The 13,662-nt window shown below is 39.9% G+C and overlaps 1 protein-coding gene across 3 annotated transcripts in view; it reads right to left on the bottom strand.

Annotated features, from left to right (window-relative positions):
* Positions 1–13,662, bottom strand: part of LOC124803030 (protein arginine N-methyltransferase 9-like) — a 118,253-nt gene that overhangs the window by 89,450 nt on the left and 15,141 nt on the right. The gene's annotated exons all lie outside the window — the stretch shown is intronic.

Here is a 13,662-nt window from a genome sequence, read left to right as displayed (position 1 = left end):
GCTTGACGGAAGATCCACTCACATCATGGCAACTGAAGAGACAAGAGTGCTTCATGTAGATGCACCTCCTCCGCATCACCAGAGTCCCAAGCCTATTTGTGGTAGAACAGGTACTGAAAGCCATGACTTGTCCTGACCATGCACTCCGCCCCCTCCTTTCCAACTTGCCAGTGGAGCCACACCTACACTCTGCAGGCTTGTGACCAACAGCAGAAGGGAGGGAGAGGAGATAAAGACAGCATCTGATGAAGAAAATCAGTCTACGAGAACACCTGAGGATGGCAGGAAGTCATCTTGCTGAAATATGACAACGTTTGGATGATATTGTCCATCTGCGTATCCAAGAAGAGTTGAAAACAATGATATATTTATTCTTTTTAGCTAGATGCAGAGTCAATTATGTGATTGGACCAAGCCTATAAAAATAATTCTCTGGTTCTGGCCATAAAATACACTTGCAAACAATGGAATTAGATGTACCTACTTTTGCCCTATTGATAGCAAAAGTGTATCATGGCACGGACTCCCACAGGTGCAAGGGAGCTATTCGGACCCAGAGCCACTCAAATGCCATCAACAGTTACTGGAGGCAGCCTTTTTTCTGAATGGATCCAAAGTGATGTGTGTTTCAAATTCTATAATTATGCTATCATATTTTGATGGATTATGTGTGCTGGTATACAAACAAACCCCAGATAAGAGCTGGATTTTTCTGCTTTACATATGGACTTATATTTGGATGCAATTTATATTTGAGGTAACCTATCACAGAATGATATCATCTACAAAGCAAATATGGTTGAGACATTTTCCATCCATGCTGATACCTTTAAGTCTCCAGGATAGACACTATAAAACATCCTCCAGAGCTGAGATGAATAGCTTATGTGAGATTGTGTCTCCTTGCCTGCCGCCTCTTCTCGTGGGAACCTTTCCAGTGATCCAGTCTTCCTTTATTTTCACATGTAGAGTGGGTTTCTCATAAATGTAGCAGATTAATTCAGTATAGTTATAGGCAATGCAGGCTATGTTCATCGTCCTCAATACTGCCCAGGTTTCGATTATGTCGAACACCTTCTGGTAGTCTATGAAGATCATGTGAAATGGGATGTTATACTCCATACATTTCTCCATTAGTGTACATGTTGCTTTAATATGGTCAATTGTAGTGAAACCTTTTCTGACTGTTCGACGTGCTGGAAAAAGTCAAATTTCTGCTGCAGGTGGTTCATAATGGTTTCTGTTAGCACCTTGTAAAATATAGATAAAAGACTAACAGGCCTACAATTCTCAATGTTTGTGTTGTCATCTTTAGTGAAGAGCAGAATGACTTCTACATTTTCTGATGACTCTGGAATCTTCACTTCTTCGAGAAATTTATTTAATAAATTTAGGAGCGCTTCCTCATTTCTTAAGCATCTAGCATGTGATCTGATCTTCCCCTGGTACCACTGACTTCTTGAGTTGCTTCAGAGCTGTTTCCATTTCATTTTTATTGATATGTTCAATTTCTTCTGACGCCACATTTATAAAAAAAACTTCATGCAGGCTTTGGCTTGATAGTAATTGACTGTAGGGCTTCCAACGAAATTCTTCACCAGTTTTTATAGTTTTGTCTCTTTCAGTAACAACTTCTTCTTGCCCATTCTGAATGTTGTGGATGATAAGCCTACATTTTGACTGGAATGAAAAACTCTCATGTTCACATTGATTTGGCTGGTCTCTTCCATCAGTGTTGTTTTTTGCATTCATTGATCTCTTCTGATCACCTTCTTAACATTTTTATTGAGGTCTCTGTATGTGGGTGCATCTACATCTCTATCTACACCCTGCAAACCACCGTGAAGTGCATGGCAGAGAGTGTGACCCATTGTACCAGTTACAGCACTTATTAGGTTTTCTTCCCATTCCATTCACGCATAAAGTGTGGGAGCAATGATTGTTTGAATTCCTCTGTGCGTGCTGTAATTATTCTAATCTTGTCCTCACTATCCATATTTCAGCAATACATAGGGAGTTGCAGTATATTCCTCAAGTCATCATTTAAAGTGAGTTCTTGAAACTTTGTTATTAGACTTTCTTCAGATAGTTTACATCTGTTGCCAGCAGTCTGCCAGTTCAGTCAATGTTTCATCTTCCTTCTATAAGCTGTTTTGTTTCAAGGCTGAATGTTGGCTTGTTCCTTTTTTGGAGTCCCCTACCTTTGCCTACTGCTGTTGGAATACTATTCAGTGAGGGTTCATTCAGTTCCACTCCTCTTAAGTTTTCTGTTGGTTGTTAAGAAAATTCATCATCATTTGACCCCTCTGGTTTCGCGATAAAATATGCAAAATTTCCAATGGGGGATGTTCTTCTGTGAACTACATTATGTTCCTAATAAAATCAACAAGTATTAAGGAAAATGTGGTACTTTCTGAACTTTCTGCTGCTGTCAGAGCCTCATAGATCTATTCTAGTTCTTCATTGGTTGAAGGGGAAGTAGACTTTTTTTGGTGATAAGGTGTTCCCTCCTGTTTGAATTACCAGAGCTACGCCGCCAATATGCGAACTTAGATCTGAGTTATACCGAAACAGAAAGTGCTCAGACTTGAGGACAGCAGCTGCTTCTCATTTGAGCCTCATCTCACTGATTCCAAAATGTCCCATTTGATGTTCTGCAGTTTCTATTCCAAACAGCTGAGATGTTCTTCCTTTGAGTTTATTTTGTTGTTTAATTTGATAAGTGGGTTTTTTGCACCCCATCTCCTCCCCTGGAATCCAGGTGGCAGATTGACATTTCAATGCGAGGTTCCAAGCCTCCATCTCTACATGCTTACTTAGGGTATGGTGGTTTTAAAGTTTGACATTTTCATTCAGGGAAGGTTTGGACCCTATCTTCTGATGTTGGTCCATTGTGGACTGAGGAGAGCTGGAGGACCATATAGGAAGTAACAAAGTTGACTGCTGCGTGATCACTAATAGCCATAGCAGAAACGCACACCTGATGCTGTCTAGCTTCTGCTAGCTAAAGCAGGGCCTCTCCCTAATGCTGTGTGCCTGGCCTATCCCGCTGGACAAACGTCCATCACTAAGGGCACAACAGCCAATGTGTCAACAGAGATTTTGATGGATAAGGGTTTTAAGGCACATTCCCCTCAGGATGATGATGATGACGGTGAGGTCCCATACTCCGAGCAGCGTAGGGGATGATGCGGGAGACCCGCACTGCTGTACTAGGCACGGTCCTAGTGGAGGTGGTTTGCCATTGCCTTCCTCCGACCATAATGGGGATGAATGATGACGACAACACAACAACACCCAGTCATCTTGAGGCAGGAAAAATTCCTGACCCCGTCGGGAATCAAACCCGGGACCCCGTGCGCGGGAAGCAAGAAAACCAGCAGCCAGTACAGGGCAGGGTCGCCACCCCCCGAGATGATCCTGCTCGTAGTGGTTCGTGAGATGGGATCACCAACTATCAAAGCGATGACATAAAACCATGATAATTCTCATATGAATACTGTGATAGCCTAGAAGTGATGTTGGTATGAAACCATCAGGAACTAAATTACGAATATTCTGTGCTGGCTGTGAAGTGCTACACAGAAAATTAGCACTATCCTCAGCATGGTTCTCTCTGTCTTAAGTATACTGCAAAACTCTTCAGAATAGATGCTTTGCACTTTTATTGACAAAGCATCCGAAGTGGTAATATTATAATCATTACAAGTAGATGATTTTTGTCTTGCTTTCAGTATTTGTAGACTTAATGATAGTTTTGCTTAAGGGGTAACACCACTGTAGAATTTTCAAAAAATCATATTTTTTTATTGGTTCAAAAGATGCTTTGAACCTTCTAAAATATGAGGCAAAAAATCTAATCCCTGAAAACAATTTGTTTTATGAAACTCCAAGCTCCTCCTCTAGCACATTGGATGATCCAAAACAGCCTACCTACACCAACTCAATAGCCCCTGTAATGTCTCAGTATAGTCAGAAGCATTTCAAAATAGTAATACATTAGAATGGCGTTAGCAAGCAGCAGTATGTGTACAAAAAAGACAATACTCTCTTTGAATCTTGATTTTTGTGTGCAGCATTGTTTTTTGATAATTTACTTGTGATCTTAAGGCATACAATTTTGTCTTTCAAGTACGAATGAGTGGTAAAAAAGGTATGAAAGCATTGTATCCAACACAGTGTCAAAGCAGTATGCCATCAAAGCATCCAATGAATACATATGAGGCTGAGACGTCAGTGCCTCTACTAAGGAACTGAAGGACAGTGACCAGGATTTTAATGTGAATTATGGATTGAGCTACAGGATTATAAATGTTCTTCCCCCCTACTATTTCTCAATACATGAAATGTAAAACGTGCAATTGAGACATCATGCTGCAAGAGCAAAGCCCCCGAGGCTTAGGCTTCACAAAAATTATTGCTTGTCCAAACTGCCCAGAAGCTGGTATACCAAGCAGTAAGATTATATTGAACGCATATGAAATCAACTGTCAAAACATCCTAGCAAATGTGCATGCTTGGAGTGGGGCTAAACAGAACTGCAAAGTTTTGTATGTTCATGGAACTGCCATGACCAATATTTCAATTGTTCCATGATAAACTAGTGTATAAGATTTTAATCATAAAGATAACAGTATGACAGGCCAGTCCTGGGATACCAGGTTAATGGTAAGAGTTTTCTAAAAATAGAATTTTGTCATTTGTTCATGTCTATAACACATTTGAAAACTTCAAATGCATTTTTCTTGGAATATGATTTTTCAAAATTGAATGCATCATACCTCTGACAATTTTCAATCTTTTTATTGGAAAATTTAACCACAAATTTGAAACAACATTTTGAAGTGAAGCGTGTAAAGGATTTTCAATTAGTTGATTTAAAAAATATTTATTGACAAATGACTGTCCTTTTTAGTGAAAATTGAGTGACTTCATTCAAACGCTCACCAATACCACAAAAATCAATATTCCTAAATTACACAAACTGGTATCAGTTCTAGTGCATGCTGTAGATCGCCTCAAATTCAACATGCCTTGCAAGAATTGCTGCACTGTCAACATTTTTTAATATTTTCCGATTTTCTCTCTAACCGTTCCTTCAGTCCTAAAAATTGTCAAAAAACACCTTTTTAGGCCATTAAAGCAGTGTTATCCCTTAAGGTGACTTACTCTAAACAATACTGCCAGCATTCTGTGTTCCCTGTTCTGCTGACAAATGCTTCTCCTTTCATGTTAGATGTTACAATTTCACTTTTTCAGCCATGGCATATGGTTTTCTGTGCACAATAAACTTTCTTGATTTGGAACTTTATGTTATTTGTAGCTTACCAAGTTTCTCTGTGGATGTTCACATTTTGCAGTCAATGGTGTGTTGCTGTCTCTACATTTGTGTTCGTATGAACCATGGACCTTGCCGTTGGTGGGGAGGCTTGCATGCCTCAGCGATACAGATAGCCGTACCGTAGGTGCAACCACAACGGAGGGGTATCTGTTGAGAGGCCATACAAATGCTTGGTTCCTGAAGAGGGGCAGCAGCCTTTTCAGTAGTTGCAGGGGCAACAGTCTGGATGATTGACTGATCTGGCCTTGTAACACTGACCAAAACAGCCTCGCTGTGCTGGTACTGCGAACGGTTGAAAGCAAGGGGAAACTACAGCCGTAATTTTTCCCGACGGCATGCAGCTTTACTGTATGGTCAATGGTGATAGCGTCCTCTTGGGTAAAATATTCCAGAGGTAAAATAGTCCCCCATTCGGATCTCCAGGCGGCGACTACTCAGGACAACGTCGTTATCAGGAGAAAGAAAACTGGCATTCTACGGATAGGAGTGTGGAATGTCAGATCCCTTAATCGGGCAGGTACGTTAGAAAATTTAAAAAGGGAAATGGATACGTTAAAGTTAGATATAGTGGGAATTAGTGAAGTTTGGTGGCAGGAGGAACAAGACTTACGGTCAGGCAAATACAGGGTTATAAATACAAAGTCAAATAGGGGTAATGCAAGAGTAGGTTTAATAATGAATTAAAAAATAGGAATGCGAGTAAGCTACTACAAACAACATAGTGAACGCATTATTGTAGCCAAGATAGACACGAAGCCCACGCCTACTACAGTAGTGCAAGTATATATGCCAACTAGCTCTGCAGATGACGAAGAAATTGAAGAAATGTATGACGAAATAAAAGAAATTATTCAGATAGTGAAGGGTGATGAAAATTTAATAGTCATGGGTGACTGGAATTCGGTAGTAGGAAAAGGGAGAGAAGGAAACGTAGTAGGTGAATATGGATCAGGGCTAAGACATGAAAGAGGAAGCCGCCTGATATTCTGCACAGAGCACATCTAAATCATAGCTAACACTTGGTTCAAGAATCATAAAAGAAGGTTGTATACATGGAAGAAGCCTGGAGATACTAAAAGGTATCAGATAGATTGTATAATGGTAAGACAGAGATTTAGGAACCAGGTTTTAAATTGTAAGACATTTCCAGGGCAGATGTGGACTCTGACCACAATCTATTGGTTATGAACTGTAGATTAAAACTGAAGAAACTGCAAAAAGCTGGGAATTTAAGGAGATGGGACCTGGATAAACTGACTAAACCAGAGGTTGTACAGAGTTTCAGGGAGAGCGTAAGGTAACAAATGGCAGGAATGGGGGAAAGAAATACAGTAGAAAAAGAATGGGTAGCTTTGAGGGATCAAGTAGTGAAGGCAGCAGAGGATCTAGTAGGTAAAAAGACGAGGACTAGTAGAAATCCTTGGGTAACAGAAGAAATATTGAATTTAATGGATGAAAAGGGGAAAATATAAAAATGCAGTAAATGAAGCAGGCAAAAAGGAATACAAACGTCTAAAAAATGAGATCGACAGGAAGTGCAAAATGGCTTAGCAGGGATGGCTAGAGGATAAATGTAAGGATGTAGAGGCTTATCTCACTAGGGGTAAGATAGATACTGCCTACCTGCCTACAGGAAAATTAAAGAGACCTTTGGAGAAAAGAGAACCACTTGCATGAATATTAAGAGCTCAAATGGAAACCCAGTTCTCAGCAAAGAAGGGAAAGCAGAAAAGTGGAAGGAGTATATAGAGGGTCTATACAAGGGCGATGTACTTGAGGACAATATTATGGAAATGGAAGAGGATGTAGATGAAGATGAAATGCGAGATATGATACTGCGTGAAGAGTTTGACAGAGCACTGAAAGACCTGAGTCGAAACAACGCCCTGGGAGTAGACATCATTCCATTAGAACTACTGACGGCCTTGGGAGAGCCAGTCCTGACAAAACTCTACCATCTGGTGAGCAAGATGTATGAGACAGGCAAAATACCCTCAGACTTCAAGAAGAATATAATAATTCCAATCCCAAAGAAAGCAGGTGTTGACACGTGTGAAAATTACCGAACTATCAGTTTAATAAATCACGGCTGCAAAATAAACTAACACGAGTTCTTTACAGACAAATGGAAAAACTGGTAGAAGCCGACCTCGGGGAAGATCAGTTTGGATTCCGTAGAAATGTTGGAACACGTGAGGCAATACTGACCCTACAACTTAACTTATAAAATAGATTAAGGAAAGACAAAACTACATTTCTAGCATTTGTAGACTTAGAGATAGCTTTTGACAATGTTGACTGGAATACTCTCTTTCAAATTCTGAAGGTGGCAGGGGTAAAATACAAGGAGCAAAAGGTTTGCACAGAAACCAGATGACAGCTATAAGTCGAGGGGCATGAAAGGGAAGCAGTGGCTGGGAAGGGTGTGAGACAGGGTTGTAGCCTATCCTCGATGTTATTCAATCTGTATATTGAACAAGCAGTAAAGGAAACAAAAGAAAAATTCAGAGTAAGAAATAAAATCCATGGAGAAGAAATAAAAACTTTGAGGTTCACCAATGACATTGTAATTCTGTCAGAGACAGCAAAGGGCCTGGAAGAGCAGCTGAACAGAATGGACATGGTCTTGAAAGAAGGATATAAGATGAATACCAACAAAAGCAATACGAGGATAATGGAATGTAGTCGAATTAAATCGGGTGATGCTGAAGGAATTCGATCAGGAAATGAGATCCTTAAAGTAGTAGATGAGTTTTGCTATTTGGGGAGCAAAATAACTGATCATGGTTGAAATAGAGAGGATATAAAATGCAGACTGGCAATGGCAAGGAAAGCATTTCTGAAGAAGAGAAATTTGTTAATATTGATTATAGAGTTAAGTGTCAGGACATCGCTTCTGAAAGTATTTGTATGGAGTGTAGCCATGTATGGAAGTGAAATGTGAACGATAAATAGTTCAGACAAGAAGAGAATAGAAGCTTTCAAAATGTGGTGCTACAGAAGTATGCTGAAGATTAGATGGGTAAATCACATAACTAATGAGCAGGTATTGAACAGAATTGGGCAGAAGAGATATTTGTGGCACAACTTGACTAGAAGAAGTGATCACTTGGTAGGACATATTCTGAGGCATCAAGGTATCACCAATTTAGTATTGGAGGGCAGTGTGGAGGGTAAAAACCGTAGAGGGAGACCAAGAGATGAATACACTAAGCAGATTCAGAAGTATGTATATTGCAGTAGGTACTGGGAAATGAAGAAGCTTGCACAGGATAGAGTAGCATGGAGAGCTGCATCAAACCTATGGACTGAAGACAACAACAACAACAATATTCACTTGACATTTTTTTCTTGTTTTAGTCCACGCTACCTTCTCCAAAAATATGGATAGCAAAGAGCTTGCACTAGAGGAGATTTGTTTCACAGTATAGAAGATGAAGAAGTGCTCTGAGCTCTTGAAGTATGTGTTTTAGAGCTCACATTTACAGCACTTTTTTTTTTACTTCAAATGATAATCTCTATCATATTGACTATTCCTCCTGGGACACCCTGTATATTTTTTCACATTCTCTAAAACAGTCTGACAATGCTAAGATAGTTTACCAATTCCACACCAACTGGTTCTGAGTTAAAGATGCCATCAAACCAGATGACAATCGAATTTTCGTTTGAAAGGAATTTATTGATGGCTGTTCCATAAGGGGCTGGAGAGGTAAACATTTGAGGCTGTAAGGTCACAAGAATAAGGGCATGAGGGATGATTTCCCAAACAAACTCCTAGATAGTTTGCTTGTGAAATCTGCAGAGTGTGTTATTGCATAGTAGCAACACACAATGGATTTTGTTGGATGTTTCTCTTACATTGTGACCAAAAGGTGCCTCAAACAATAGAAAATCCAGGATGGAATGTAACAATATTATGAAAAGGAAAGTTGCTACTCACCATATAGCTGAGATGCAGAGTCGTAGGTGGAGCACAATACGCTTTTAAAGCCATCAGATGAAAAATATTATGTTTACACTGCCCTTTGCTCATGTATATGACTTTGTTAGAGCTCAATCGTTTATTTCTTCTTGGGAAGTAAGCATAGGCAGATGATAACTCGTTAGCAATAACAATACTGTATAGGAATGCTCAATGAGCAAACTGATGACATTCAAGCAGTAATATTCTCACCCCTTTCACTTAGAACATGCAGTACTCGTAAACCTGACTTCTGAACCTTTCCTACTGAATGGAAATATCAGAAGATAAAAAGTTTATTTTCGTGGCTTCTCTCCACAGCAAGCACAGAAATATTTATTCTGTAAATAAAAAATGCATTCTCTTGCTGCTTGTCACAAGATGATTAAATGGTTGCGGTTCATCAGTTATGGCAGAATGCTGAAAATCAGCAATGCCAGAATGATCATTCTTCAAACAAAAAAATCTTTTTCTGATGTGCTTTGCCTGAAAGCATTCACCCCACACACAACATGCCACTACCTTCACCTCCCTATTAAACCCAAAGTGAAGTTTTTTCCACTTGTGACTCTATTTTACAATGCTTAAGCAAGTTTCAAATATGCAAAATCCAATGTGCAACTGCAAGATAAATACTAGAATTTCAAACAAAAAAATGACAGCTGATAAATACACTCACAGCATCTCGCCACGGTCACCTGCTCCGATGGCGTCCGATGTGCAGTGGCAGGTGGTGCGTGGATGGTGGCCAGTGGCTGCAGCAGGGTGAGGAAACTCTCGAGTGTAAACTATTCTGATTTTGATGTACCCACGAGCTGTTTTGCAGAAATGTTTCTGGAAGTTTTTGATATTACTGGTGGCTCAGAAAGTGAAGCAAATTATCTCTGAGGTTCGATTAGAATGCTATCTTCAGCAGACAGCCAAAATGTGGTTTAAGAAATAGTGAAAGGAGTGGACTCGAAGTTGCGACTTTATGTCCACATTTTGTGACACGTATACTAGACCACGAGTTGACACAGCACGTTAACAGTTTGAGAAGTAGCTAAAATTTCCTCCAGACACTCCCGCATCCCACAGTGTTGCAAAATTGTGTGTATGCCAAACTTATAATTCTGAGGTGTGGCTGGTTTTATTGGCTATCTTAAGTGAACTACTCAGACTTAGCCTTTGTGGAGACTGGCCGGGGCCAGATTTTATGTGCAAGACTGTACATGTGTGATGTGATGCCTTCGGTCTCCTTTAGTGAGGAGGTGTTTCTGGATGATATGGCTAATTATCGGTTTTTGTTACACAGCACTGGCTGGACCCTGATTTTCTGCTCTGCCATCCATCTATCTGCTGTTAAGTCCGTGAAAGCCAACATCAATGCATTTTTGTCTATGGCAGCTCCAGTTTTTCCTTGCATCAAAGTACTCAGAGTATGCCACAGACGTGGCAGCACATGAAATACCCACTGTCTGCTTGACCTCTGTGGTGTAGTGACTTCTGTATCAGGCAGCTAAATTTATCATTCATAAAAAGAACACCAGAGATGGAGTGCAAGCTCTGAGAGAGGAAGGAAATTGATGATTGTGCCTTCAACAAAACTCTGCAGCATATCATCACTCCCAAATAGTATCACGGTAGCTAGTGGCTTGCTGAACGTTCTATGTACACAGGGCACAAAGGCAGTTGAGCCTACCCTCCCAACCTCTTCCCAATGTGGAAATGGACATTGCAAAACTGTTCATACAGGGGCTTATGAGTTAATGTATCTTGACACTGAAAATAAAAAATAAATTTTTAATGAGTCAGCTATTTATAACAGCTTCTTCACACTCAATCATCACAGCAGATGAATTAGGTAATTAGAATCTGTGCGACTGCATTATATACGAGGTGTACAACTTTACTTCCGCTGTTTTTTCCCCAACATTTGAGGCTTTAATGAAACAAATTCGTTACACATGTATCATTCATAGTATTTTCCATCACTGGCCACTACTTTCTCCCATCTTTCCAGCAGTGTACGAATCCTGCGTCGAAAAAATTGGTCATCTTTTGAAGCGATCCACGAATCGATCCAATTTGTGACTTCTTCATGAGATCAGAAGTGTTGGTCAGCCAGGCCATGTGCCATTGATCTAAATAGGTGACAGTCAGAGGGAGCAATGTCTGGAGAATACGGCAGGTGGGGTACGACTTCCAATTTTAACATTTCCAAGTACATTTTGACCTCTTTTGCAACATGGGGTCGAGCGTTATCATGCTGAAAAATCACTCTATTGTGCCTCTCGCTGTATTGTGGCCATTTGTCTTTTAACGCTCTGCTCAGACGCATTAATTGCATTTGATAACGAGCACCTGTGATTGTTTCAGTTGGCTTTAACACCTTATATTACACGACACCGAGCTGGTCCCACCAAATGCAGAGCATGATCTTGGAGCCGTGAATATTCGGTGCATGGAAGCATGGCCAGTATATCCCCATGATTTTTTTGCGTTTAGGGTTATCATAATGAACGCATTTTTCGTCCCCGGTCACAATGTGCTGCAGATATCCCTTCTGTTTTTCCTCTGAAGCAATTGTTCACAAACACAGAAATGCTGTTCAACGTCTCTTGGTTTCAGTTCACACGGGACACAAGTTCCTTCTTCCTGAATCATGCCCATAGCCTTGAAATGTTTTGAAATGGCTTGCTGTGTTACTCCCACTATTCATGCCAATTCTTCTTGAGTTTGACGCGAGGCTTCACTCAGCAATGTCTCCAATTCTGCATCTTCGAAAACATTCTCTCTTCCACCACTATTCCAGTCTATGACGTTAAAATCACCGTTCTTGAAGTGTTGAAACCACTCTGACACATTCTTTCACTAATAGCATCCTTACCATATGTACTTGAGAGCACTCGATGAGACTCAGCCACTGTTTTCTTCATACTGAAACAAAAGAATAACACCTCCCACAAATGACGAGAATTAGGCTTGTAAACTGACATTTTCAATCAAGAACAACTTTATGATGCAGACACAAATCGACTAATGTTTGAATGAGGTTATGTTGACTGAGATCCAAGCTAACTGCATGATGTCTGCGATCAGTTTCTTTTGACTGCTACTTACCGTTGTCACCATCTATTGGCAAACGGCGGAAGCAAAGTTGTAAACCTTGTACATTGACGGATTTTAAAGAATACTGGCCAAAACGTGTACTTTCTGAATCTGGAATTCCACTGCACCTTATGGTTTTTCTTGGAACTAACTTGAACTTCAAAGCGTCATGTGTAAATTATCTGGGACAAACAGCAACAGATTAATATGAACTTCACCTAAATTGCAACACAGTATGGGACTAAAAATAACTGTTGTCAGTAACAATGTTGCTGTTGTTAATGACATTTGATGGCCAGGATTGTTTCTACAAAATAAACACAGATATGTGAGAACCTGTTTTCACACTGTCCAAAATTTGGTGAAGTCAGTCACATTCTGCTGCTGTTTGGTATCTAAGCTCATATTAACTAGATAGTTTCAGGTATAAGAAACCCTTGAAATGTTCACTTACAAAACATAGCAGTTTCTTGTTAATGGATGAAAGATTTCACTCTCAGGTTTTTTTTTAAAAGTTATGTTGTTATCACCTTTTCACTTTCTGTTCTGTTCGAGACAAAAAAAGTCACAAATCTCTCTGCAATAGTGCATTATAAAATTCTCATTAGTGTGATAAATACAATTTTTTTATTGAATAGTGTCTCATGTAAAATAGTTCATGTTCTTACAATGAGAAGAAGGTGGGAGAAGAGAAGTAAGAGAGCAAAAATCTAACCTACTAATAACATCAACATTATGAGATAGGGTACAATCTCAACTGGACAAATGTAGCAAAAGAAATTATCCCTATCTCCAAAAAAGGTAGCAGCCCAGGATTTGTCATAATGGCTCAAGGAATCTAAGGAAGCATTGTTGAATGTGGACTGGAGCCATGCACTTCTTGAATACAACTGAGGGCAATTTAAGACCCAAGCTGAGGAGAGTGACAGAGGAACTACGGCTGTAAGATTTCTATACAGGACATCTCACAATTAGAAGCAGCTGCTTTGGGCACCATGCCAAGTGCAATATTTGCATACAGTGCATATCCAAATTAGTACTGACATTGCTGAAAAGTGTATGAGGAAAAGAGGAGAAGGGTGGGACACCAAATGATAAGTCACTTGTGTGGATAAATGTTCTCGAACTGGCCCTGAATACAACTACAATGCCTTTGTCACCGTGTCTTACTGCCCAGAAGTGGAAACAAGATTACAGAGATTGTCTTACAGTATTAATGTCGTTAAAGCCCAGGATAAGCACTGTTTCTCCTGCAAACCTTATGGTT

Source organism: Schistocerca piceifrons, chromosome 6 (assembly GCF_021461385.2).
Source record: "Schistocerca piceifrons isolate TAMUIC-IGC-003096 chromosome 6, iqSchPice1.1, whole genome shotgun sequence".
In the NCBI taxonomy this organism is placed as follows: domain Eukaryota; kingdom Metazoa; phylum Arthropoda; class Insecta; order Orthoptera; family Acrididae; genus Schistocerca; species Schistocerca piceifrons.
Note: the sequence above shows the minus strand (reverse complement) of the source record. Positions and strands in the feature narration are given on the sequence as shown.